Genomic DNA, 27,269 nt, shown 5'->3' on the forward strand with positions numbered 1-27,269 from the left:
GTCGTTTATTTATATATTCATTTTAATGGCAGGACTGGGGATTGAACCCAGGACCTCGTGCATGCTAAGCACACGCTCTACCACTGAGCTACACCCTACCCCTTGAGTCCCTGTCTTTAGAGATGAAATGATAAGCCGTCTAGAATTGCTTCAAAATAATCAGAAGATAGAAAGGACTGGGAGTTCACCTACAAGACTGGCCATGACTTGACTTCAAAAGTCCTCACATTTGGGTGCAGGAGGACTACTACACCCTTCTCTCTACTTTCGTCTATGGCTGCAGTTTCCTACAATGAAGAAGTTTTTTTTAAGTAAAACTCAGACTCCGTGATCATCCCTGCGGTGACATAAGCGCAGGGCAATGAACGCCTCCCAGCTGGCCGGGCCATGGGCTCCGGCCTCTGCTCTCCTGCCCGTGAGAACGTGCTGGGAGAGGACCCCCCCACCCCAGGCTGCCTTTCCCTGTCTGGTAGTCGCGCTCCAACAACTTCCACCTCACTTTCTACGGCTAGATCCCCTTGGGGCCTTTGGCAGAGGTAGGCCCAGGACTGCGGAAGAGAAGGCAACATCCCAGGTCCCACCACGAGACAGAGGTGGAGCCTCACTAAATCTCTGGAGGCGCAATGCCACACTCGGGCTTTTCCTCGGACTAACCTGGCTCAGAGCTGAAAACTAAGAGCTTTCGCAGCCCCATGTTGAAGGTAGCCTTTCACTACCCTGTTGTCTGGGAAAGAATTAGCATCCCCGCGAAGCAGCGTCTGCGGTGACTGGATCAGAGGCTGCGTTGCCTTTCCAGCCCCACTAGGTACCATGGCGGGGAAGCCGAGGAGGGAGGAGGAGGAGGAAGGTGTTGGGGACAGGCTGCAGAAGAGCCGAGCGCCCAAGCCTACGCTCAGCCCAGCCCAGGGGCCCAGGCCTGGCCAACCCCACCCTGGGCAAACAGCTGACACCACCCAGGTTGGTCTATCCCCAGCACTTCCTGGAGCTGCGCCTCACAGAGCCCTGGGAGACGCGACAAGACTGACGGAGAAGGGGACGACGGAGAATTCAGAGGGGAAGGGGACAGGATGGGGTACGGGAGGAAGTAGAGGGGTGAGTACCAGACTTAGCACATTCCAGAGCTCAAATCTGTGGAGGAAATAACTGAGTCAAAGGGAAGGAAGAAAAAGAGAGAAGAAGGGAGAAAGAGAGCCACAGTGAGGAGTGAGGGGAGAGGGACGGGGAGGGGAAGGTTCCAGAGGCCCCCAGAAACACATAATCAGAGCCACAGGTCAGCCGATTGCCCACCCCACTCCCGCAGCCCCCGGCTCCGGGGCGCCAGCGGCCCCTCACAGCCCAGTTTGCTCAGAGAGAGCTCCCTGCCCTCACTGGCCCAGGCCGGGTGTGCAGGAGCAGCTCCCAGACACACCTCAGGGCCCAGCGGCCTCTCTCCTACCTCCTAGAAGGCTGCTCCTGGAAGGGAGACAAGTGGACTGATCCACCTGCCTCCTGAGGGAAGGCGTGTCGGGAAGGAGGCTCCGCCCAGACCAAGCAGCCAATCAAGGACGCCTGCCCAGAGCCCGCCCTTTTGGGGCACCTTGCTGAAGGGGACACAGGATTAACTTAGCATTCATCCAAGGTGCCTGTTCCATATTCATGCCCATGCTGGGCTGTCACAAGGTGACCGCCTCCCACCTCCTCACTCTCACTGACCTGGAACCACAGGACGCAAGGTTACCCTGGAGTCAACCCCCACCAGGCCGGGGAGCAGGCACCCCTCCTCACCCTTTAGGCACTGAGGAAGTGGGCCACCAGGCCCCCGTGAGAGTCGAGGGACCTCAAGATTAACTCCAGAGGAACGGCTGACTCTGAAACTCAGATCCCGGCTCTGCCACTTGCTGGCGGCCACCTAAGGCAGGTCACTGAACAGCTGCAGGGTGATGGGAGCGGGCATGGAAGGAAAAGGGCTCGGGGCTTGCAGAAGAAGCTACGCTCTACAAATGCGAGGTATCATTACCATAAACAAAGTTCTGGCCCCACCTAGGAAGGAGAAGTCAGGTTTCTGTCAGGCTCTGCAGGGCCATCCTCAATAAGGATAAGGAGAACCCAAGACAAACCAAACCAGAGACCACCAACACCCCCGGCCTCAGTGCCCCGCGCAGGAGAACCAGAGCCCCGCCCCCGCCCCCCAGCTCCATCAGAGGGAAAATGCAGGCACAGAAGATTCAGGAAGGAGGGCAAGCCAGGGACTGGGCAGGAAAGCATGATCCGGCCTGGGGTCTGTATTTGTGGGTTGACCTGGATTTCTCTAACCATCAGGCTTGGGCCAAAGCCGGGAGGCTTGGAAGAGCAGACAGTTCACACCCCAGGGGCTGCCTCTCCTTTACTCCCCCAGGGAAGAAGCTGTGGGCTGCAGGAACTTCACAGGGAGTTAGGGCTTAAACCCAGGACTCCAAGAGTTCCCTGACTCTCCTAAGAATAATGCTATAAATAATCTCTGACGTTTGCACACCGCTCTTTATACACGAAGACTGTTTTCCATTGCAGCTTCGCAGAACCCAAAGGAGGGAAGCCTTATGTTGCTACCCCTATCCCGCATCTGGTTTAACAGCTGGGGCTCAGAGGGGACAGTGAGTGATCAGAAGTCACACATCTTAGGCATGTGCCACAGCCAGGATGGGAACCCATCTCTGATGCTCAAAACCTGTTTCTCTCTCCTCCAGCCCAGGGCCTGGCCCTCAAGGGGCAGGATAAACACCAAACACGGAGGCCAGGTCCTGCTCCTCAGCTGCTCTGGGAAGAGCCCCCTCGCAGGGCTACCTTGACCAATTGTTAGCAACCTAATTCCAGATCAGGTAGGTTCAGGGGCCTCAGGAATTAAAGGCAGGTGGCTTGATGCAAGCGCAAGGATTTCGCCATCAATAAATTCTCTCCAAAACTTAAGAAGTGTCCACTCATCTTGCTCCTGGTTGACAACAAATTCATACTCAGGCTATTCGAAATTGCAATGTCCCTCTGAGGTTGTGAGTTTTGAGAGGTCCAGACTTGGGCTATTTCTCTCCAGGACTTGAACACAAATGGCCAGGGGTAATATGATGCTAATCGTGGCTGGGGTGGAGGGGGAAGAGACTCTCCTGTCTCTAGGACCTTCCCTGGGAGCAGGCCTGGGATGGAGTGGAGCAGGCAGTGTGGACTGACATGCTTCAGCCCAGGTGCGAGGAATAGTGCCCGGGAGGCAACCACGCTTCTGGGCAGGGGAACAAGGCAAGCAGCAGGGCTGATACAGCCCCCACCTCAGAGGGAGGAGCCAAGTGGGGGAGGCGGCAAGGTGGGTTGGAAGCAAAGTCCTCTTGGCATCTTGTTCAATGAAACCTTAAATCTTGGTTCCAAAAGGAGTCAAAGATCCCGACCAGCCAAACCACCATCCTAATTATCCGTGAAATAAACCTGCCCTCCCACAAGAGCGCCATCGGAGGAGGGCTCTGGGTCTGCCGCTCTAGACTTGGTCTGACGAGGCCACGTAACTAGGAAACGGACAGAGACACTTTCCTACTGGACTCCTTCATTCCCCTTGGCCTCCCAAGGGTTAACCAACAGACAACCCCCCAGGTCCCACCTCCTTCCCAGCCAGGCCAGGAAAGTGGGATGGCTGGGGGCCGCTGGGGGAGGGAGCTGTTTAGCTTGGCCTCAGCCCAGCACTGCAGACAGCTCCACTCAATGTATAGAAACCCAGGCCGGGCCCCTTGGACCAAGTTCCTCCCTTCCTTCCCCACCAGAGAAAGGCTCTAGAGAAGGCCCCTCTTGGGGGAAGAAGTGGGGAGAGGGAGGCTGCTTTTGAGGATCAGAGTCCGAAGGAGGATTCCATCTTTCAAATGCATCTTTGCACCCTTCTCTGCTTTCTGCTGGGGCAACTGGATTAAGGCAAGAAAATGTTCAGGAGACACCGGGCAGCTCCAGCCCTGGGGAAAGCAGTGCCAGAGAGATGGCGCCAGTTTTGATGAGAAGAAACAAAAGTGATCTTGGAAGAGAGCACAGACAAGGAGCCATGTCATTCCCCACTTCTCCTTTTCTGTACGGGTAGGAAGGGCTAAGCCCCTGGGGGGATGGAAAAGCCAGCTGTTCTGGGCCATGCAAGGCGTATCTGCAACTTCTTTTCCACCTCCCACACCCCCAAGCCACTGCTCTGCCATAGTCCCCCGTCACCTTGCCTCAACTATTTTGATGACCAGCAAACAACTCTGTTGGGTCACTTTAAGAGCTGCCTCTAAGGTGCTCCGGGGGACACCCGAGCCCTCCTCTGAGAGCTCACCTTCCCTGATCCCTGCTGCTTTACCAAGCCACTAGTGCCTGGAGCACAGGGCAAAAGCCTCCACGTGTGGGCTTACCTCTCTGGTGTCAGAGAAGCTTTCCAAGAGGTTCTAATCCCCTATCTGGTCCCCTACACCCTAACCCTGACCTTAACCCTAACCTTCCTGCCTCCAGTCACCAATTCAACTTTACCCTAAGGCTTGGATTTCCAACTTCACCCACCTAAGCCCCTAAAATACCTCTGTGTGTTATTAGAAACCCCCATCGCGACCAGTCTCCCCCGTCCACGATGTGGTCTTCAGCGTACAGACTAAACGTGACCCAGGAACCCACCGGAACCACGTAATCCCCAGCCCCACTGCCCTGGAGATGAGAGGGTGTCCCTGAATCTGGTCCCTTCTGCTCTCTTCAAATGACAATTCGGTCATGCCCTGGCTCATAAGCCTTCAATGTATCTCTACTGCCTACTGGGTAGAGGCTAACTTTTTAGTTTGAAACACGAGGCTTTCTATAATTTAGCACAAATGTGTCCAATATGGTTTTCTACTACCAGCCTACAACTAAAAGCATGGATTTCCTGTAAGAAATTAATAATCAGTGCTGGACCAGCCTGTAACCTGTTTTGCCCTCCTCCTCTTCCCTTCACCCCACCATGGGTTTGTAAGCATAAAGGACACATATTTGCAAATCCGTGTGGGTGCAGGGAATGCTTTTTCTGCACTTGAAGATTTGTCAAACTCCAGGCATCCAGGAACAGAATCGGACTGGAACAGAATCACAAAAGCTAGCAACTGCCTGTGACGGGCCTCCGGCTAATGCTGGACCAGAGTGGTAAAGAGAGCAGGGTCCGGGACACCTCCTCCCTCGCTCCTGCAGGGCGGTTTGTTAGCGGGGATTCTGTTTCACTTCCCCTGAGCCCCGCGGCTCTACCAAATGACCAGCACCAGGAGGAAAGAAGAAACTGAGGCAGGAAGGGAAGAATTTTAAGAAACTCCCATCATTCTGGACTCCCGGGCTTTTCAGTTTGAGCCTTTGGAGGGACAGGTGTGAGAAGAGTTAAGGGGAAAAAAAATCCAAACTCCTTTGCTTTCTGTGATTCTGGCAACTCCATGCTACATATCGGTGGCCAGGCAGAGGAGTGGGAGGTGAAACTCAGCTTGGAATGAAAGGACAGAGGACCAGAGCAGACTGGTGGGCGCCTAGACTAGCCAGCTCCTCCCTTCCCAGGCAGCGTCTCAAGCCAGAGAATGATGAGGCCTGAGCCAAAGCAATACGAGGGAAGGGCATCAGGGAATGAAGGACATAAATTATCGCTGTCCCCAGCTCTACCAAGGAAACCCTGTAACGGTCCTGCAGTCTCCTTTCAAGTCCAGATCATCACTCACCCAGTGAAACATCACCACTGATCATTTAGCATCATCCTAAATGGGGTACTTGGACCTGACAAGACAGAGACCAAAAGCTGGAATCAAGGCCGAGAGGTGAAGAGGACACGTGAGCATGAGGACGAGGACAAAGAAAGAGAACTAATGAGCTCTTGTTGGAATTAACTCTCAAAGAGCAAACAAAAGCAACTAACATGGGGGAGTGGAACCCCCGGGCTCAGCTGCTCGAGGGGAAGCCGCCTGGGTGACTGGAGCCCTGGCTGTCGGCACTGTGTTTACAGAGAAGGTGGGAGATGGCTCTGCAGAGGAAAATCCAGGGCAAATGACTCCTGAGTGCTGGGAGGGGAGGGAAGGAGGCACTGGGAAGCATGTTGCAGAGCAGTTGCGTGGGTGCTGGTGAACAGTGCTCACACCCAAAGTTGTTAACGGGGCAGTTCCATCAACCACACCACGAGCCGCAAAAGCATCCCAAATGTGCAGGGTGCCCGTCAAACCCTCGCAAACAAAAAGTCATGTCACGATAGGCAGTAAGAAAGCCTTCTCCACGCCAGCGCTGGGTGTTTTGCGTGTCTTATTTCCTTCCATCCAAACATGAAGTAAGTGTTATACTCCCCATTTGAGAGGGAAAGAAGTTGAGAGGTTAGGTGTACGGGAGAGAACGTTTGCCCTAAGTTCCCAAAGATCTAGGCTCTACAGTTTTCTAACCACATAACCCAGTGATGTCCCCTTGGACATGCTATTTAACATTTCTGAACCTCAGCTTTATCATCTGTAAAATAGGGGTAGAACTGCACACGTGCCAGTTGTAAAAATTAAATAAGATAACTTACGTAAAGCTCCACATACTAAGTGTTCAGTGAATGTTTGTTCTCTTCCCCCATCCCCCTTTTATTAAGATAATTTACTCATTCATTCAACAGACAGTGGAGTGTCCGATGAGGAGGGGGAAGGGAATGACATTTTGGATGCTTTCTTTCATGCCAGGGACTTGACTTTGTCTGTACGGTAGGGCGTGGGGGGTGAAGAAGAGTGGGGCAGAGTCCCTGCCTTCAAGCAGGAGTTTACAACCTAACAAGCCAAGCCCATAAATAACCGACTGCTGTGATGTGTGATAAGAGCTGTTTACGACAAGGGTGGACAAAGATATAGGGCCATGGGAGTCTGGAAAGGGAAGAGAGGAGGATGCGGGAAGAGAGTTAAGACTCCTTTGGGGCCACCAGGGAAGGTGCTGAGAAGAGATCACGTGACTTCCAAGCTGCAAGAATGGGCAGAGTGTGGAAATGAAGGCGTGGACTCTCTCACACGGCATCTCGGAAGGCAGAAGCTAACAGGAGTCACAGGATACCAATCAGTACCTGCTTTCCTCCTTCCAGGGTAGAGATCAAAGATGGTTGCATGGGAGGCGGGGAGGGTATAGCTCAAGTGGCAGAGCACATGCTTAGCATGCACGAGGTCCTGGGTTCAATCCCCAGCACCTCCTCTAAGAATAAATAAATGAATAAACCTAAGTACCTTCCCCTGCAAAAAAAGAACAATTAAAAAATCTTAAACTTCATAGTGCAGGGAACTATATCCAATATCTTGTAGTAACTTGTGGTGAAAAAGAATATGAAAATGAATGTATGTATGTTCCTATATGACTGAAGCATCGTGCTGTACCCCAGAAATTGACACAACATTGTAAACTGACTCTACTTCAATAGAAATACATAAAACACACACACACACACAAAGATGGCTGCAAATTCTTGGCTACTCCTGCTGTTGAGAGGTAGTTTCCCCTTGCATCTAGGGGGGCCTATGACTCAGTTTGACCAGCGGAATGTTAACCAAAGTGACACTAGAGAATGAGAAGCCTTCAACTCTCCACTTGGGTCCCCCAGAATACTCTGTCTTGAGACATTCCTCTGGGAACCAACTGCCACACCGAGGGAAGCCCAGGCCACATGGAGAGACCACAGGTAGGCACTCAGGTTGATGGCCCCAGCTGAGCCCCCGGATGACAGCCATGTGAGGCGTCACTTTGGCTGCCTGGCTCAGTCCCGCCTTCAGATGACTGCCAGGACAGAAGACAAGCCGAGCAAGCTGAGCCCAGGGAACCCAGAGAACCCCGAGAGGGAGCAGCACATGGGCGGGCTGAGCCACCCCACTTTGGGGCGGTCTAGCCTGCAGCAGTGGACAGCCAGCACACCGAGTGTCTACGTCACGAACTTGGGTTGTCACCAGACACGACGGAGCGGGCATCCTCCTAGCAAGGGACGGGAAGGGAGGTGAGAAGGGAAGGAACCGCGCATTGGGAGACGGAGGGGAGGGAATCGGTTAAAGTCTCCCAGTAGCCTCCAGCTCCCCACGCCCCTCAGCTCTTCCCAACATGATGCCAGATCAATATAACTCATAATTCAATTCACCCCGTGGGAAATAACTGGGAGAAAAACCAGTAACACAGAAAGATGTTTATAGCAGAGCTATTCATGATAGCAACGAATTGGAAACAGCCCAGATTCCCAGTAATAAGAGAAAAGCAATACAGTAATGGAGCAACAAGACAGAATTATTTATGGCTACTAAAAATGAAAAATTTATGGACCACTGTCATACCTGGAAGTGTTTGTATAAATTTTTTTAAGTGCATGGCACAGGACAACAGCCACACACTTACTACAACTACGTAAAAATATTAACAGAGAGCAGAAGGACCCACGGAAGAAAGCACACAGTTTAGTATTCACTTACCCAGGTTTTAAGCAAAGGTGATTAAGTACTACTTTCTAAAAAGCACCGATTCAACTTACAAATCCTAAAAATGGGGTCATGACTGCGTGATGATGGGAGATGATATGTTGGAAGATGTCACCCAGGGGGTGTGGTGAACCCTGGGGAGGGGCGTGCAGATGACAGGAATGGAGCCGGTGGGATGGGCTGTGGCATCTCCTCGGCAGGGGGACTGAATGTTAGGAAACAAACCCTCGGTGTTTGCTGACACAGTGCAAGGAGAAGGACTCACACAAAAGCCACCCATTATCCCATAATTATTGTCTCTCTTGTGCCTGCAATTAACGGCTGTCTGAGAGGCGGCTGCCGTGGTAAATAAACGTTCGCCTGCATTAGAGTCAATCAGCCAGCTGAAGCGCCAATTAACAAGCCCACTGCAGAGACACTCGGGTACCCAGCAGCTACTGCGGGGAGGAAGGGGATGGGACAAGATAGCATGGACCTTGGGCACACTCCTGCCCCAGAAGCAGGGAAAGGATGCTCAAAGGATGAGCAGGGTAGAGGTGAGTCTTGCCCCAGGTGAGCCAAGCTGGGCAGGTAGGTGCTTTGAGCCCTCAGAGCCAAGTCAGAGGACACGGCATGTATTCACGTGTCACCAGCAAGGGTCCTGGCAGCTGCCACAGCTCCAGCATAGGGCACCCCTTGGCCTGTGGGAGGCCAGGAAGGGAAAGACATGCAAGAGAAGGCCTCAGAGGTGCTGTCACCTCCTGAGCGACGTGGGGACAGACACAGAGGGCAAAGAGGGGAACCAGACAGGGAGCCATCTTGTCCGATGCTGAAACTGACTTACACTGGCTTTTGGCTGTTTTTCTTAAACGGCAAGCTCGGAAACACGGAAAAGCAGCCCATTTCAGAGAAGTCGAAGGTGCTCTTTTTGTCCAGAGGAGAAAGGCGGGAGAGCACACGGCTGAGAGGGCGGCATCCCGAGTCCTCTCCCAGAGGCTTGGAGAAGGAAGGGGTGCCCTGCGGCTCTGCGTGGACTGCCCGGTGCCTGGCCACCGCGCTGCCCCGGCCAGCCGGGCCCTCTCCCCTCCCACAGACCCCGCCAGTGTCGCTCAGGCTGCGGGACCAGAGGCCCCAGAAGATGCCTATCGGGCTGCCAGGGAGCCTCTGAGGCCAGAGCAGCAGATAGTGCGTCTTAGAGATGATCTGGTCCAGGGGTTCTCGATCCTGGCTTCACACAAGAATCACCTAGAGAGCTTCTGAGCAATACTAATACCTGGGTACCACCGCAGACCAGCTGAATCAGGATCTCTGGGGGAGTGGGAGGGACGCCCAGCACACACACTTCTTTGGTGCATCCCAGGGGATCCTGACAACTACCCCCATTTCCTCAATTACAGATGAAGAAGCAGGAGTCTGGGGTGATAATACCTTGTCAAAGGTGACAAAGGCCGCAGGGAGCAGGCGCAGAGCTGGAGCCAGCTCATCGGGCTGCAGGGACGCAGCTCGGTGCTCAGCATGGCTGGCTGGAAGAACGAATGAGCACCACGGGGGGCCGGGCAGGATCCTGCTGTGCTCCTCGGCTTCATCCATGATTTGCATAAAGACTCAGAAAACAAGGCTACCAGATTTGCTCCTGAGAAGGCCAGGAGGGATGGCTCACACACTTTTGACAGAATCAGGATTCCATGTACTAAAATAATGGCCTAATTTTGAGAAAATGAAATGTATCATAAAGATAACACCCTGCATTTAACATTTAAGAGATTCCAGTTGTACGTCTAGTTCAAAGCTTTGAAATACGCTCAAGAGCTTATTACTAATAACACGGGAAATCTCAAGCACAATCTAGATTTTTTGAAAAAATGCATGGAGGTTTATAAAAACCCTATTATTGGCAGTTCAAGAAGCAAACAAGGCTGTGGGCAGTTAGTGATCAAGTATCCTGGAAATAGTTCTTTCTGTCCCTAGGAGACTCATCAATTGGACTGATTTCAGAGCTTGGAAAATAGAATTCTCCCCGTCTCAGCCTCATTCCTACCCCAAGTTGAATAAAGCAGAGCGGTACCTCTCAAATTTTAACATGCATATGAGTCTCCTAGGGGATCCTGTTAAATTCAGATTTCTGATTCTTTAGGTCAGGAGTGAGGCCTGAGATTCTGAATTTCTAACAAGCTCCCAGGCCCGAGAAGAGCAAGGATTTAGAGAGTCTCAGAGGATTACCTGGGGTGGCGGGGGTATAGCTCTGCCTCAGTGGCAGAGCACATGCTTAGCACGCATGAGGTCCTGGGTTCAATCCCCAGCACCTCCACAGACAAAAATTTTAAAAAAAAGAGAAAGAAGATTTACCTGTGAAACCAAGCCCTCTGAATATGCTTGGGGCATCCGTGTTCCTTCCGCGATAGCCTGGGAACTCTGCGAATTGGAGGAGCTGAATTTGGAGGCTAGGAAAGTCCCCACAGCACTGGCTCAGCTCACTCGATGAGCAAGTGCAGCGGATGCACAGAGAAGGACGAAAGAGACCCGCACAGAGAGAGAAGACCCACGGTGGGGCGAGGGCAGGGTTTTATTTCAGGCCAGTGTGAGTCAAGGGGTTTTCCAAATAGAACACAGATACAGAGTAGCATTATTTATAAAAACGACCAGACTGCATCAGTGAGGGATCACGTGTGTTTGGAACTAACGTGAAGGGACGCTCTGGGCTCCCCTTGACACTGACCTTCCCTCTAAAGCAGATCACACCCTCCATGTCAGAGAGGGGAGGATCTAAACCTAACAGCTGTCCGGGGGGAATAACCAGAGGATTTCAGCACAATGAGCACAATGTTTAGACGGCAGTGACTTGCAAACCGATTCTGACATAATAGAAAGAGATGGTCACACAGAGGGCATCAGAGTCCCGCTGAATGGACCACATCTGGAATACTGTGTTCAATTCTAGACAGCTTATGTTAAGAGAAGCTAAAACACTACCATGCATGGAGTGGCTTGTAGTTGCCCGGCCCTGTTCTAAGCCTTTTACACATGCTAACTGATTTAGCCCTCTCAGCAACCTGTGAGGTTTGTACGACATTTTACAGATGGATGAACTGAGGCTCAGAGGGGTTAAGGATTATAACCAGGGTCACACAGCTGACGAGTGTGAAGCCAGGTGCAAACATGGGCAGATGAAACCTGGAGCTTCAATTTTTCCCACTGTGTCATATTGTCTCTTAACCTGGTCTGACTCTCAAAATGTGACAAACAAGTGAGCTCAGAAAAGAATGTCAGGATGGCCACGATGCTGAACTCAAACGAAAGGGTGGATGGTAGAAGAAAAGTCTGAGTTCGACATCAAGGAACACTATGAGCTGAAGGTGTCCAACAATGCAGAAAGCTGCTGCACAGAGCAGCGCTCCTGGTCACCGGGGGTTCAAGGGGTGCCGGCTGATCACGTGTCTGGGGCGCTGGAAAAGGGACTGCTATTTGGGAGGAAGGCTGGACCATCTGAAAGGTGGCTTCCAAGGGTAAGAGTCTAGGTCTTTCCATCTGGAAAAACAGGCTCTGACACCTGAGCACAGTGTTTATAACAAGCTACCTTTAGCCAGGACTGCCAACAGATTCTGGTGTATGTGATGGAGAGAAAGTGACAGCTGTGCCCAGACTACAACTTGCCCAGGACGCCTGGAAAATGAGCCGAAGGAAGGACTGTGGGAAATATGCAAATGAACTTCTGCCGATACCTCCCTCCCCTGACCTGCTATCTCATGAGGTTCTTGTGGGAGCGATAAACTCCTTTAAACTGGCTAAAAGCAGACTGCTCCCTCTCAAAGAGATATTAAAAATATGGGGTCATCATAAAAAAAGTATGAAAGAGGTTCAGAGCTTCCTCACCCAAATGATACTATGGGCCAGCACCTTATCTACATAATCTGTGTACCCTAGAAGTCAGTGACAAAGCCACATCTCCAAGGAGAAAGGCAGAGAAGGATGGACAACATATGATCAACAATCCACCCTGCAAATCCTTTGGCCAATAACTGGCTCTGAACCAGAAGGTTGGGAAATCAACTGCAACCTCGACCCGCGACAGGACTTGGACTGAGAGCAGGTTCACATCTTACTCTCTTGCGTGTTGCCCCACCCCAAGCACGACGCCCAGGGAAGGTGGAGGGAGGGACGTGTCAAGCACCAACTATTTCAAGGCACTATGCTAATTACTATGAGGAGATACCAACTTTTCAGAAAGACATATGTGAAAGAAAATGCTTCAGAGCAACTTCTATTTCCAGCGGGCTGTTTCAGCCAATGAAAGGACGCTTTAAAAAATATAACTGAATAAGTCTAAGTGTCGATGGCGGCTTGGTCGTGGTTCCGACATCAGCAGATCTGGAAGATGCTGCATCTGATTGGGACACTTTCCATTTAGACTCAAGAAAGTCCTTTCTGGGGTCTAGACACTCTCGAAGTCTCTGAGCCCTTCCACTCTGCCCTCAGAACAGCTGACCAGAGGCAGCCCATCAAAAGGCATCCAAGGGGAGGGTGTAGCTCAAGTGGCAGAGCACATGCTTAGCATGCACGAGGTCCTGGGTTCGATCCCCAGTACCTCCTCTTAACAATAACTAAGTAAATAAATAAATAAACCTAATTACCTTCCATCTCAAAAAATATATATATTAAAAAAGAAAAAGGCATCCGCGTCTGGCCCTGTCCATGCTGACCCCAGCTTCCATTTTCAGAGCCTCAGCCCCCTTCCCTTTACGGCTTCCCTCCATGGAGAACCCTCGCCACACTCCCCATCTCCACCGTGCTGCTCCTCCAGAGGCCTCGGTTTCTTTTCTCCCTCATCTTCTTGCTTTCTTCACATAGGGGATCTGTGGGATCTCCATCTTTCTCCCCCTCAGAGCCCATGTGCACGCTGCCTTGGGTACAACGCTACCCACAGCACAAGTCCGAGACAGCTGGTGGCTGTGGCTGGTTTGACAAGCATCACCCCGAACGGGATGGCAGGATCAACCATCACACCTCCTGTTCCCTCTCCTCCCACCCTATGCTCTGCTCCCTGCACCTGTGGCAGGCACCCCACTCCCACAAAAGCCCCTGGAGTAAACCCTCCTTTCTCTGCTGAGTCACTTGACCTTAATAGTGGGATCAGAGACACTGGGGAATGTTAGCTCACCCGACGTCCCTTGTCTCTCTCCACACTCACATCCACACACACACACACACACACACACACACACACACACACGCAGGGGAAGTGACTACAGTGATGGGGATGCTGGGAGAAGAGCAGCGGCAAATGGGAGCGGAGCACAGGGGAAAGAGGAAAATCAGTTAAGCCTGCCCCGCCGGCTGCCACCAGAGGGTTAAGCTGGTTTCAATGAGGACATTGGTTTCTGGATTCAGAGGAGGCCTGAGCTGCAAAAGGAGGCTATGGCTCCTGGAGGAGCTGCTGCCTGGCTAAACACCCAACTCCTCCAGCGCGATGTGGGCCCAGGGAACCGTAAGGACCGGCAGGCACTGCATATGCTCCCTGATTCCTCCTGCAGCTCAGCTCTGCCTCCAAGCCTTCGCCCTAGTGTCTCTGTGACTTTTTTCTACAGGTCTGAGGGACCCCTTGATTAAACCAAGCGCAGCTGACGGCCCCTGCCTACAGGCACGTGAACCTGCCCGTAACACACGCACACACCTTCACATTTGCCACCTGCCTCTCCCAGGACACAGGGTCTGGGCACCTGGGGAGAGGCCAGAGGGTCAGCCCTCAGAGGTGGAAAATGAGGCGCGACTGTTGGGGGTATCGTGACAAAGAGGAGGTAAATAAATAATCACATCCTCCCCTATCTCCCGCCACCCCCATTATCTCACTGGCTAATATGCAAACATTCAAACTTGGGTCACACGAGGGGCAGAAAACATGGGAACATCCATAAATCTCAATCCTGATCCCTCCCCACCTCTCAATGTGGGCCTGGGGGAGCGGCCTGCCATCTCAGAAACAGATTCTTCATGAGTAAAAGCAGGTAATCAAGTCACCCTGGACAAGCCGGAGGGAAGACAGCACAGAGCAGACCGGGCACACGCAGAATGCATGGATGCAGAGATAAGGGGTTCCCACGAGACAGATGTTCATCCAATTCCCGTGTGAATCGGTTCATCCTCCTATGATCTTAAGACATCGATTCTCCTCATTGGAAACTGACCATCTCCCAGCCTCCAGTCACCCAGCCTCAGACAGAAACGCCACCCCGACTCGAGTCCCAGCAGAATTCCTAGTCCTACACCCACCGCCCAGGCCCGATGTGTTTCAAAGGCAGCAGCCTGGCGGAGGGGGGTTGGGTTGGTTGATGCTCATGTGGGTGGGGGCCGAGTCAGTTAGCAAGAGGCCTAGAGAGACCAGGACCCAGGCTTGAAGCTGGCCCTCCCCTCCCACGGCCTCAGTGCCCCCACTGCTCCCCGGGCCTCCCCTCAGTCTGGGCAGCAAGGGCCGCATAGATGGTGGGTGCAGAGAACACACCCAAACAACGGAAAGGGGCCGCCTCAGCTCTGAGCGCCCTGCTCACAATCTTCTGTTTGCAAAGGGCAAAGTCCACGCGGGGAGGGAAGGACTGGCGGCCCCAGGCCTGGAGAACCGGGTGCTGAGAGACTGAAAAACAGGCACATTCTCACAGCACGGCTCAAAGTGGAACTGAGCACTGTGATCACTGCCGTGTTCTCTGCTTCTTGCTTCCGGCCTGACCTGGAATCTGTCACAAGTCTTCACAGGGGCAGCGCTCTGCCTGGGCCCAGCCCACCTCCCCCTGCGGAACCTACTCCTCACAGTCAAGGCCACACCTGCCCCGCCTCCTGCTATCACTTCCGTCATTGTCATCGCCCTGGAGATAGACAATTAAAAACTGGCTTCTCCCAGGACGGGTTCAGGCTTCCCTGTCAGAAAACTCCCAAGACCCCGCCACAGGCTCATCGCATCTGGGAAAGCGGGCAGGGCGAAGGCTTCAGCACAGACAGGACCACCCCTCTGCTCCCTCACAGACCCGGAGGGAGCAGCCAGGCCGCTCAGGCCCAGCCCAGCGCTTCACAGCATCCTCTGCACCCAGCCTCCCAGGCCCTGCCACAGCAGACAAGAGGGGCCCTGGCCTGGGCCCCACTCCAGGACCTGATTCTCAGAGGCCCAGAACACATCCACTGGGATCTTTAGAGCCTGGTTTCTCTGTCTGTAAGAAGAATCCCCCACTTCCTCTTGTAGCAAGAATGAAAATGAGCGAGAGATTCCGTACACTCAGCACACCATGAACTTGAGCAAGACAGACCCCCTCCCCAACCAAGCCCTGGCTCCGCGACCCTGGGCCAGTCATGACCTCCAAGCCCCAGCTACCTTCCAGACTGTAGTTGTGAGGACCCACCCAGATGACCTCACACGTGGAAGGCTTCAGAGGAGCCCAAGGCCCTGTACACCCCTGAGGAGCTTGGGTAGAATTCTCTCTCAGTGTGTCTCAGACTGAAGACAGCGACCCACAGGTGGGTATGAAGTCACGCCGAAGGGTCAAGATATCTGTTTTTTTTTTCTTTTAAAAGACCAGACTAGATTCCAATATAACGTGAACCGTGCACCACACACACTAAGGGTATCGCACACGCATTTGCTGGATTGTGATAAAAAAATGTCTTTCTACTGGTTGCAAAGATTTCAATTAGGTCCTACTTTGAAAACTTTCTTGCAGGTGGTCCCACCTGTATAAACTTGCTTCCTGCCCTCAGCAGATTGGGATGGTAAACTCCTTGAGGCTGAGAGCCACGTCTCTGGGTTCCCAAGAATTCCAACCCTCCCGCCCCCTTCCCGCACCACTGAGCTGGGCTTGGACCAGGGTAGGCCTCCAAGACAAACTGTTCACTGGCTGGAAAGCATCCACTGAATAGAAAATCAGCGTGGAAGGTGAGGAGGAGACGCAGGCACTGTCCCAACAATGTCCCTGGAGGGCCGTGTTAGTACCTCCGTTTTACAGATGAGGAAACTAGAGTTCAAAGAGGTTAAGTCGTCTGGGGGTAGGGCGACCAGGGTGGGCACCCAGGTTGGAACAGTCCATGGCTCCCTCTCCGGACCTCCCTGCCTTTGTCACTGCCGGAGAGAGCCCCTGCACCGCCCTATCAAATCTTCCAAACAGTGCATTGTCCAAGACGACTCACGCCACAGAACACACACACACACACACACACACACAGGCGAGGAAACAACACAACATCCTTTCCTACCTGCCTTTCTCTGGTTTTACCAGTCCCTTGAGGGAGAGAGGACAGAGCTATGCTGGGGGCATCTGGGATTTGTCTTCCTCTTGGTTCCACCCTTGTCCTCCTCTGCCTCTTTTAAGGCTGATTCCCCCCCAGCTCACCATCCCCCTCCCCCACTACCAGCTAACTGGTTACCCGGGCAACCCAGCTGGGAGGCTGCCAGTTACCACGGCAACCCAGCATGGCCGCCAGGCTGCCTTGCTTAGGAAGGTCAGGGGACCAGCCGGGCGACAGAGCCACGAGGATGTTGCCGGCAGCACTGGCCCAGGCCGGGGCCTACATGCCTCAGGGAATTAAGTTCCTGCTGTCAGAGGGCTACCTCTGAGTTTCCCATGAGGCAGGCTTCCCCAGCTTGGGGCAGGAGCCACAGCCAGCCTCCTCAGTTCTGTCACTCAAGCCTGGTCTCTCCAACCTTCCCAACAGAATCCTGGTCACCTCACCTCGAGGAAGGTTTCTGAGAATGGGCAGCAACTGGCTGTCACCCATCCCAACCCTGGGCCCTCCCCACCCTCCTCCCCTTCTGAGCACATCTGGGAGTCAGCATGCACACATGTGTGTGTCTGCGTGGAGATACAGCCTCTCCATGAAATCTGTTGGTAGCGATCACAAGCAGCTATGCTTTTCTAGTACTTACTATGTGCCACGTGTGTTCTAGGTACCTTGCCTGAAGTGTCTCCGCTGATCCGCACAACAAACTCTGTAGACATAGCAGCTGAGACTCAGAGAAGTTAAGGAACCTGTTCTAGGTCACACAGGCATTCACTCGCAGAGCTAAGACGACGTGCGCAGCAACTTCTGAAGTTCCGTGAGCTCCTGGCTAGCATGCCCCTCCTTGACCAACCAAGCACTGGTTTGGCTTCAAGAAAACATTTTTAACATTTATTAAAAGATTATCATGGGGTCAGGGGGTGGATATAGCTCATTTGTAGAGCGAATGCTTAGCATGCACGGTCCTGGGTTCAATCCCCAGTACCTGCATTTAAAAACAAGGATTATTGGGCACCAGATGTTTTATTTATATTATTCTATTTCATTTCATCCTTACCTCCGTGAAACAGGCTTTAGTCTCCTCACACGATAGCTTAGGAAACTGAGACCCAAGAAAGTTATGCAATTTTCCCAGATGAGACCCAGTTTCAGGTCCTTCCTCGGGAATCCTTCCCTGACTCTCCCGGGAGAGTCTGTCACGCTGTCTTGGCCACCACCAAATGCAACATATGTCTCTATCATACATAGGACAATCGTTTGCTCACACATCTGCTCCCTCACCAGACTGTGAATTTAAAAATTCATTTTTGCAACCCTGTACCTGGTACATACTGCACCTACAGTAAACGTTTGCCAAAAGAAAGCAGAGGGGCCAGGATTCCAAGTCCTATTCACCTGACTCTCAATTCCAGGCTCTCTCTACCACACTGCCCTGTGTCACTCACTCACTCAGTCAGTTGAAAAGCAGTCATCAAACAGCCGCTATGTGCCTGGCCCTGTGTGGAACATCACAAAGACAAAAATGAATATGACTCTCTCCTGCCTTGAAGCAGCCCAGTCCAGTGGAGTGGGACACAAGGCTGAGGAGGACAGGAAATAAATGTCCCCTACCACTGCCATCAAAGCCTTTCTCATGACTGTTCCTCCACACCTGTTCCTTAGGCCAAACATTCCAGTGCAAGTCTTTGTATGTGCAACCAGCACTCACTGAGCACAGCTATGTGCTAACGCCTTCCTCTCACCACGGTCTAGGGGATAGTGAACGGGACAGGAAGACAGTGGAACCAGGAATTACCGGACAGCGTGAGAAGTGGCTGATAGGTACAGGGGCCCAGGAACTAGTGTCCAGGGACACTGGGACCACCTGTCTAATTCTCAAGAACTTTCCCATTTGACACGAGAGAGCAATTTCATGTTGCATTGCTTTACATTCACACCCACTTCCAACATTAACTCATTTGAACCTCAGTGATGCAGGCAGCGCAGAAATTATTGCTCCCATTTTAGAGATGAGGAAACAGGCTCAGAAGGGGAAGGGCATTGAATTAGAAGGAAGGAACCTGTGTTCTAGATCTCATTTGTGGTTGCAAAAAGTCTACCTATGCCTCCATCGGCACACTCCCACCTCCATCCCCCCTCACCAAAAGCAGCTTTTCCTTCCCTTCTATGACCTCTTCAAGTCTCCAGCTAGGCAGCCGTACTTTCAGGCAAGGCAAGCAGGCTGACCTGCAGTGTCTGGACAGCCCACTGACGCTAATGAGGACCCAGGAACCAAGCAAAATCAGAAAAATGACCTCACCACCAGGGGCCAAGTTGAATTTAACAAGCTAATTGCCAGCATTCGGCTAATTAAAAGCAAATTGGCACCTGCAATTATAGACTCTGGTTCTCAGGTAATAACAAGCCAGACTGGGAGGACGTGATGATGTCAGAGCTAAGGAGGGAACTCGCCTCCCCGAAGAAGGGGGTCCACGGCCCTGCGGAAGTAATCCATACATGTTTATCAGATCAGCACTGACTTGCCCAGCCCCATTTCCTGAATTCACACAATAGGAACCAACCCTTTACAGACACTAAGTGACCTGGGAGGATTTGACGGTCGCCCTGGACACCATCTGCCCCAACCATATTTCCTACGGACCCCCTTGGCACCTGTCTGGCCTTTCAGTTAAAGCGTTGCCTTCAGATATACATTGTTCAAATATCCATGTCTATTATAACCGACATTTGTGTAATTACTTGCAGTTTACAAATTACTTTCATAAATATTACTCATCTAGCTATCAGCTAGCTAAGCGGGCAGTGACGCTAACCCCATTTTTCAGACCAGGAAACAACAGCTCAGAGAGATTAAGCAACTTGCTACAAATCACACAGCTGCTCATTTGGACCAGGATTTGAATCCTCATCTTCAAACTCCAGATGGGTATTCTTTCTACATCCCGGCAGACTGGGCACCAACTCTCTCTTATTAACCCATGGACCAGAATTAGTTTATCAGATTAGTTGGTGCTACTTTGGAAAATGCAAAGAGGGCTCAAAAGAATGGGGAACACTCTGGTAGGTCTGACAAAGAGGGGTCAAGAAAGGATGCACGCGTGGCAGTGTGTGTGGGTTGGGCAGGGGGACTGGGTGGTGGGAGGAAGGGACTCCAGGGGAGAGTCCTGTTAGCCAGAAGACACTAGAGGATCCGAATTCTCTTGTCCAGCCGCCAGAAGTGTGACCTTCCAGGGAACTATTCTGGGAATAGGGAGTGGCTACCTCACCAAGAGACCAAACCCAGTGTGAGGCACCAGGAGAGCATGAGGAGGGAGCAGGGAGCTGGGGCCACTGGAGGAACAGGGGCCTCAAACAAGGAGACTTGGGGGATTTGGAGAAAGGGAAATCTTGTTACCGGCTTCAGATATCTGTGTTTCTCATGCAAATCAACAACAGTAAGATAATAATACCAAACACATTTATCACTCTGCTTAGCATGATTCTACATGCTTCATGTATACATACGTGATCTCATTTACCTTCACAGGAAGTCTATGAGATAAAGTCACATTATTATCTTCATTTTAAGGATGGAGAAACTAAGGCACAGAGAGATTAAGTCACGGTCAAGTTCATATACCTGGTGAGTGGCAGAGCCCAGATTCAACCTGAGTTTGGTCCTATAACTGCAATCTTGACAATTGCACTAAACTGTCTTTTAAGAAAAGTCAGAGACTCAGGGGTGAGGGCGCTTAGTTCACTGGTTAGAGCCCGTGCTTGGTGTGGACGAGGTCCTGGGTTCAACCTCCAGTATCTCCACTAAAGAAAAAACAATTTTTTTTTAAACCGGAGACTCAAACAAATGACAACAGTTTCGTACTCTAAAACCTCTTTTTAAAATTTTAAATCTCGATGCTCCTGGAGAATGTCATTCTAAGTGAAGTAAGCCAGAAAGAGAAAAAAAAATACCATATGAGATCGCTCATATGTGGAATCTAAAAAACAAACAAACAAACAAACAAAGCATAAATACAGAACAGAAATAGACTCATAGACACAAAATACAGACTTGTGGTTGCCAAGGGGGTGGGGAGTGGAAAGAGATAGACTGGGATTTCAAAATTGTAGAACAGATAAACAAGATTATACTATATAGCACAGGGAAATATATACAAGATCTTATGGTAGCTCACAGAAAAAGGAATGTGACAATGAATATATATATATATGTTCATGTATAATTGAAAAATTGTGCTGTACACTGGAATTTGACACAACATTGTAAAATGATTATAAATCAATAAAAAATGTTACAAAATAAAATAAAATTTTAAATCTCACTACTAATCAAACGGATTAAAACAATGAAGAAACAATGAATTAAAACAATGAGAAAAGTTATAGTACTCATTGCCGATGCTCATGCAACGAAATGCATTCTTATACACAGCTGCTGGGAATGTAAATTAGTACTTCTAACAAGGAATTTGGCAAAATATATCAAAATACTTAAAAACAGAGGAATTCCACTTCTAGAAATATAACCTAAGGAAAAGCATCATTGACATGTGTAAAGGTTCAGATGTTTATATGTTCACTGTAGCATTGTTTATAAAAGTGAAAAATTGAAACACACAGTTTAACATAGGGGCCAGTTAATGAAACAGAATAGGTATATAATGAAATACTAGGCAGTTGCTTTAAAATAATGTTGTAAAAGAATAGTTAATGACATGGAAAATGTTATTTAAGTAACGAAACTATATACTTGATCCAAAATTTTAACAGTATATATGTGTATTTTGATAATAAATATAGTCATATGCCTGTGCATGAATTCATAAAGACATATATACACCAAAATGTTAAAATTATATACTAAATCTCTGAGAGAGTTACACGTAATTTTAATCTTTTCTTCATGGGTTTTTCTACATTTTTAATGACTATGTATTACTTTGACCCTCACAGAATAGTAATTTTTTAAATGTGTGCCCTCCACCACATTAATTCTATGCTTTAGGATTTATCCTAAGAAAATAATCCAAAATATAGGAAAAGCCTCATGCACAAAAATGATCATGCTGTGTTATTTGTAAAAGGAAAATTAGGGTACCCACCTAAATGTCCAGTACAAAGACGGCTACATAAAATACCGTATGTCCAAACACTGACTATTACACACTATTTTAATGTGAAGAAAAACGTCTATCACTGTGGGAAAGAGAGCTGACTTGCTCTGTGCTGCTTCAAAGAATCAAAACCAAAACTTGTAAGTGGACAGATTTTGATTTCATATAACAGAATGTTCTAACCTTGGAGCAGGCTGCCTGGTGAGGTAATGAGCTCCCCGTTGCTGGAATTATCCAGGCGAGGAGGGTGCTCCCCTCAGGGAGGCTGCAGAGGGCTGGTCTGGGCTTGGAGGGAGGCTGGACTAGACCGTCTCTGGGGGCATCTGGAGCTGTGGGTGGGAGCAGCAGCCCACCTTGGCTGAGCGATCGCCAAAGAAAGGGTCCCACTCAGCCTACCCTCAAAGCCGCTTCCTCTCTGCTCACCATTTATTCTAAATGTTTCCCAAAGTGTGTTCCTTCCTCTCTAAATTTTTTTTTTTAACTGGTTGGAGGCTAGCCTGCCAAAGTCATCTCACTAATGCACTGACATCCAGGCAGCCTCAGCCCAGAGCCAGCCCACCGTGCAAAACCTCTCAAACCCGGGACCCATTGCTACAGCTGCAGTCCCTGCACTCAGAAAGCTCTCCTGGGCTTCACCGGGCTTCAACCTTCCTCCTGCCTCTCCTCTGGGGTGCCCACAGGCTCAGTGCCAAGGGCCCCAGGGAACCCACAAGGGGCAAGGGAGAAAGAAGAAACAGGCTCAGAGAGAATGGCTGACACCCCACTTTTCCACCCAGGCTGGGCCTGCTCTCAGCTTCTCCATGAGCCCCCTCCCCTGAGCCCCAGGCCCCGGGCAAGTGGGGGTGACTCGGGCCCTTCAGGCGCATGTCAGCCCCAGCCAGGCGGCTGCCTGCTCACTGACTTCCTCGGTAATTACTTCATTTACACGGAGCAGGAAGAATCCAACTCAATCATCTAGGCAGGCACGTTAAAAGTAATTATCTGTGTAATGCGTCCTGCACCATCACCTTCCTGTGAAAAACCCAGGGAAAAAAAAAAAAAAAGCCCTCGTTGTCTCCAGCCTGTGTGGCAGCCCCACGATTAATTATACAGCCGTGCTCACACGTTTAGCACCTCGCCGCTGATTGGAAAAGTGAGGGCTTTTAATAATTCATATCTGCAGCCCAGCACCCTGCGCCGGGTGAGGACACAGAGGGCCCTTGTTCTCTGCAAGGCGAGCCCCGCGGCAGTGCCAGGCTTGCCCCGTGGCCGCCCCACCTGGAGATGGCTCCAGCCCCGGGCCACTGTCTGGCTCCTCCAAGGAGCCAGCGCCACTGTGCTGTGCGGGAGAGGGGCCATGCCTCTGTGGGGCTTCCCTCCCACCTCCTCTTCACCAGCGGGATCTGCTCATCTCCTGCCAGAGCTCAGATGCAGCTCACAGAAGCGCCCCCCCTCCTCCAGCACTGGGCTCCTCCAGAGGGGCCTGGAAGCCAAGATTTGGGGGATTTGGAAGGCAGGTGCCTGTGATGTCCCTGCAGCCATCTGGACAGCAGGCTCAGGCAGAGATATGCCCACCGCGTCTCCCACCCCCTGGTGCAGGAGGCCCTAAGGGGAGCCAAACTGCGGGTGAGGGGTCTATAGGGATCGGAGAAGAACAGGCAAGCCCCGAAGCCCGGGACCCCCTTTGACTCTGAGCCCATCCACTCCCACCACCTTGCCCCCTGCAGCTCGGCCTCCCCAGCCCTGCACCCCACAGCTGGCTCCCTCCATCCTGGCTCTCCCGTCTCTGGCCTCCCAGGCTCCAGCCCCCTCTCTCTTCCTTTTCCCTGCTTGCCTGTGGTCACAAGGAGCATCTCTCACAGCCTCTCCTCCCTTCTCCTCCTTCTTCCTTTCCTGTCTGACTCTCCCCCTCACCCCCCACCCTAGCTATCATCACATCACCCTCCCTGCAGCTTCCCCAACCTTTGCCCAGAACCTCACACAATAAGCCTGAGGCTCTGCTAGCTGCAGCCTGGCCCCACCATCACAAACCCATCCCCCCGCCCTCCACGGCCGCGTATCAGGCTCCAGCTCCTTCAGGTGCTCCCCACTAAATCTGCGACCCACAGGTCAGATGCCCCCCGGAAATTCAAGAGCCTCAGCAGCTCTGGGCCCCAAACTGTGACCTATAAAAGACACACCCTGACCCCTCCCACACTGAGGAAGGTGGGTCCCCGGGGCTGACCTGAGCCTGACGCCCCAGGCCTCCCCTCCATCTCTCCTTCCTGCTGGCCTGAAACTCACTCCTCTGGCAAGATTAGAGACAGGGTGGGGCTGGCCTCTTTGCTCTAGCCAGGCTGGGGGCTCCAACTGGACCCTAGGAAGCTGGCAGCCCCAAAGCTGGCCTGACTCAGGAGATGCAATTCAAATGTAATAAATTCAGACAACATCAGCCCAGAATCGGGGATTCTGGAGGTGGGGGTGGGGGCACCGAGAAGGCTATAATTAGCATTCTCAGCATCCATGATCCCCAAGTATCGCTGCCAAGAATGAGGGATGGAGAAGGCAGTGGCACTGCAGTGCCAACAGCCCAGACTCACACGGCGGCAGGCGGCTGCCAGCCCTGACCAGAGCCCAGCCTTCCTCCTCCCACCTCATCTATATGATGCATCAAAACAGACTCACCGGCTTCTGAGGTGTGAGCCCCGCGCTGAAAAGCTATCGCTGAGCCCCCAGGCACCCCTCCCCCCAGCTCGGGCCAGCTGGGGTCCTCCCGCCCCTGGGGCCCCCTCCTGAAGAGCAGGCTCAGGATCTGCTCTGGTCTAATCAGTCATCTCTCCGGCTGGCAGGTCCCTGGCGCGGGGAGAGGATGCTGTTGTGGTGACTGCAGGATCCAGCATGTTTCCCAGGCAGAAGCAGCTGGGCATGCTCCATAGGCTCCGAGGGGATTTCAGGGCCACGTGATGCTCCCTCCCCAAGCTGTCACTTAAGATCAGGAGTAAATAGTCCCTGGAAAGGTTTAACTCCATCCACACCAGTGACAAGCTGCTAACCACCCATGCTGCCTGCCTCTTCGAGAACGGAGAACCCCAGCACAGCCTTCCTGGCTTCCACCACCGGAATGGGGCTGCTCCCCAAAGGGGATCCGGGCCACCATCTGCGAGGCTGCACTTTGCAGTCCTCCCACCAGAGTGCAGGGAGCCAGAAGGTGTCTGGGGTCTGTATCTGGAGCCTCATCAGGCCTGCCTGTGGTGGACTTTCGCCTCCATGGCTGTCCACCCAAGAGATGGGCATGTCTCTGGGTGTCAGGAGGGCTTGGCTGGAGCCCCAGTGCCTTGACATCCCCCCACCCCAGCACAGTGAATTTAAAGAAATAACATTTGGAGCTGCTTGGAGCCCATTACGAGATGCCAGGACATTGTGGGTCCTCAGCCCAAACTGGTCTTCAGTGACCCTGGGCAAGGACACTAGCTGAGCCACGGGTTGCATACCTGTGAGTTGCATAATTGAGGGTCAGAGGCAAGAGGGAGGGCTTCAGACAATAGGATTTCTGCCCTGATTCTGCTGTAGAAAAGCCCCATTCAGATCTCTCTCTCTCTCTCTTTCTCTCTCTCTCACTGCCTCAGCTTCCTTCTCTTCACATTTCTGTGGATGCTGGGAAAAGGTTCTCTGTGACAGTAAGTTAAGTGTAATAGAAACACTGAGTTTCATAACCAGGATCAGAAGGACAGAAAGAAAATGGAGTATTCCCCCCTGAACTTCCAGGCAGGCTCGCTGGGTTTCAATCCCACCTGTGCCTGAGATCCAGAAGCTGGAGCCCCCAGATGAGTTCCGGGGGTCGCTCCTGAATATAGAAGTATTTCAGTTAGCAGAGGCCGATGAAGGGTAGCTGCCAGCACCCGCCCACATGCTTATTACATCTTTTCTGAATGTTCATTTCAATGAACTTGATTTACAACAATAAGCCCCTCTTCACTTAAACACAACTATTTACCTTCTCTGTGGGTCTCTTAGTGTGATCTGAGTATAAGCATTCTTTTTACCAGCTGAAGCCTTTATCTTTAAAAAGAATCTACCATGGAAGGTGCAGGTGCAAGACTTCCTCTGAGGGTCCGGGAGGAGCTCCTTTCATGGCAGGGGGTGGGGGGGATGTTAAGGGGTCTGATCCACAGCCCGCTCCCACACACCCCAGAGAGAGCGATGGGAAGGGCGGTCCTTCCCACCCCAGAGCAGGCCAGGCTGGGGCTAGGGAATCCCAGCCGAGAGTAGCAGGCATCTGCCTGCAGCTGCAGTACTGAGGGGGATCACTGGATCACCCCCCACCACAGCTGGGATGCTGAGTTCATCGGCTATGGGGGAGCCACTCAGCTGAAGGGGCAGAGAAGTCCTGGATGCAGGCCCAGTGCCAGGCAGTACCGACTAAGCCCATCCCACCTGCCCTGGATCTCCAGGACTTGGCAAGGCTGCCCAGCACAGGCAGGGGAAGAGCCGGCTTCCAGCCAGACAAAGATGAGGGGCTCTGTGGGGGTCTCTGGCCTCGAGGAGCTACAGGAGCAAAGTAGGGTTTAGGCCAGAGATTACAGCATCCGGGAGGGCCTGAGAAGGTGGGAAAGGGGACAGAGCCCCCAGCCTCCATTCCACAAAACCCCCCGACAGCTGGAAAGGACAGGAGACAGACAGACGGGCCTGCTGGGAGGGTTTCTCTCTGGCAGACGGAGAGCAAGGGCTGCAGACAAGCCCGTGGATCCTCCAAGAGACCTGAGCCAGAAGTGGTGATGCTTCTGGGAGATCTGGGTGGCTTTGCGGGCCTGGGAGGCCAAAGGCAGGATTGCTGCAGGGAGCGGGGCCTTTGCTTTGGGGAGCAAGGAGAGGGAGATATTGCAGCAGGACGGTCCCTGAGGTGAGGAGGGGGTGAGGGGGAGGTGTGCCTCTGTGATTCCGTCCATCCTCTGCTCTGGAATCCACGGCCCGCAGCACCCAGGGGAGAAAGTCCAAAACTCTCGGTCATGAATTTCATAGTCTCTAAATATTCAGACGCTCCCTGCATTTCAAGTCTCATCACCACTCCCCACCACAGTCTTGGTGGCCTCTAAATTGCTTGATTCATTGCCGCTTTCCTCACCTGGCCACATCCACGTGGGTCCCTCCCTCCCAGGACGTACCAACTTGGGAGCAGGAAATGGAGCCCCACACCGTGAAATATCTCTCAGGACCCACCTGAGTCCAAGTCCTACCTCCATCCCTTATCAACCAAGGGACTTTGAACAAGTTGCCCAATTGCTGAGCCTCAGTCTTCCTCATCTGCAAATGGGGTTTCTCTCCCCTGAGCCCGATACCATTCACCACCGTTCTCCTGGTCTATCTCATTCTTTACTGTTCTGGGGTATTATTTGCCTTTCTGAGAACAGAGCTAGTCCAGTCACTAATCAGCAGATTTGCTCCCCTGCGATCCCTCTCTGTCCTGTCTGCCCTCCAGAGACAACAGGGTAGCTCTTGAGGCTCCACCGTACTTCCTGGGGTGCTGCCTCCTCTGGGGCCCCAAAGATTGACATCTCTGTTG

The 27,269-nt window shown here is 52.0% G+C and overlaps 1 protein-coding gene across 18 annotated transcripts in view; it reads right to left on the reverse strand.

Moving 5' to 3' along the window:
• Positions 1 to 27,269, reverse strand: part of PLEKHA6 (pleckstrin homology domain containing A6) — a 136,751-nt gene that overhangs the window by 96,165 nt on the left and 13,317 nt on the right. The window contains exon 1 of one of the 18 annotated variants that reach the window (XM_064477095.1): positions 24,395 to 24,462. The exons of 14 other annotated variants lie outside the window; for them this stretch is intronic. The gene's annotated coding sequence lies outside the window, so the exon portion shown is untranslated. Of the gene's footprint in view, positions 1 to 1,408; positions 1,519 to 16,616; positions 16,697 to 24,394; positions 24,463 to 27,269 lie in introns of those variants that run through there. 3 more of the 18 variants (XM_064477093.1, XM_064477088.1, XM_064477092.1) reach the window with 3 other exon arrangements.

This window comes from Camelus dromedarius, chromosome 21 (genome assembly GCF_036321535.1).
Source record: "Camelus dromedarius isolate mCamDro1 chromosome 21, mCamDro1.pat, whole genome shotgun sequence".
Taxonomy (NCBI): Eukaryota; Metazoa; Chordata; class Mammalia; order Artiodactyla; family Camelidae; genus Camelus; species Camelus dromedarius.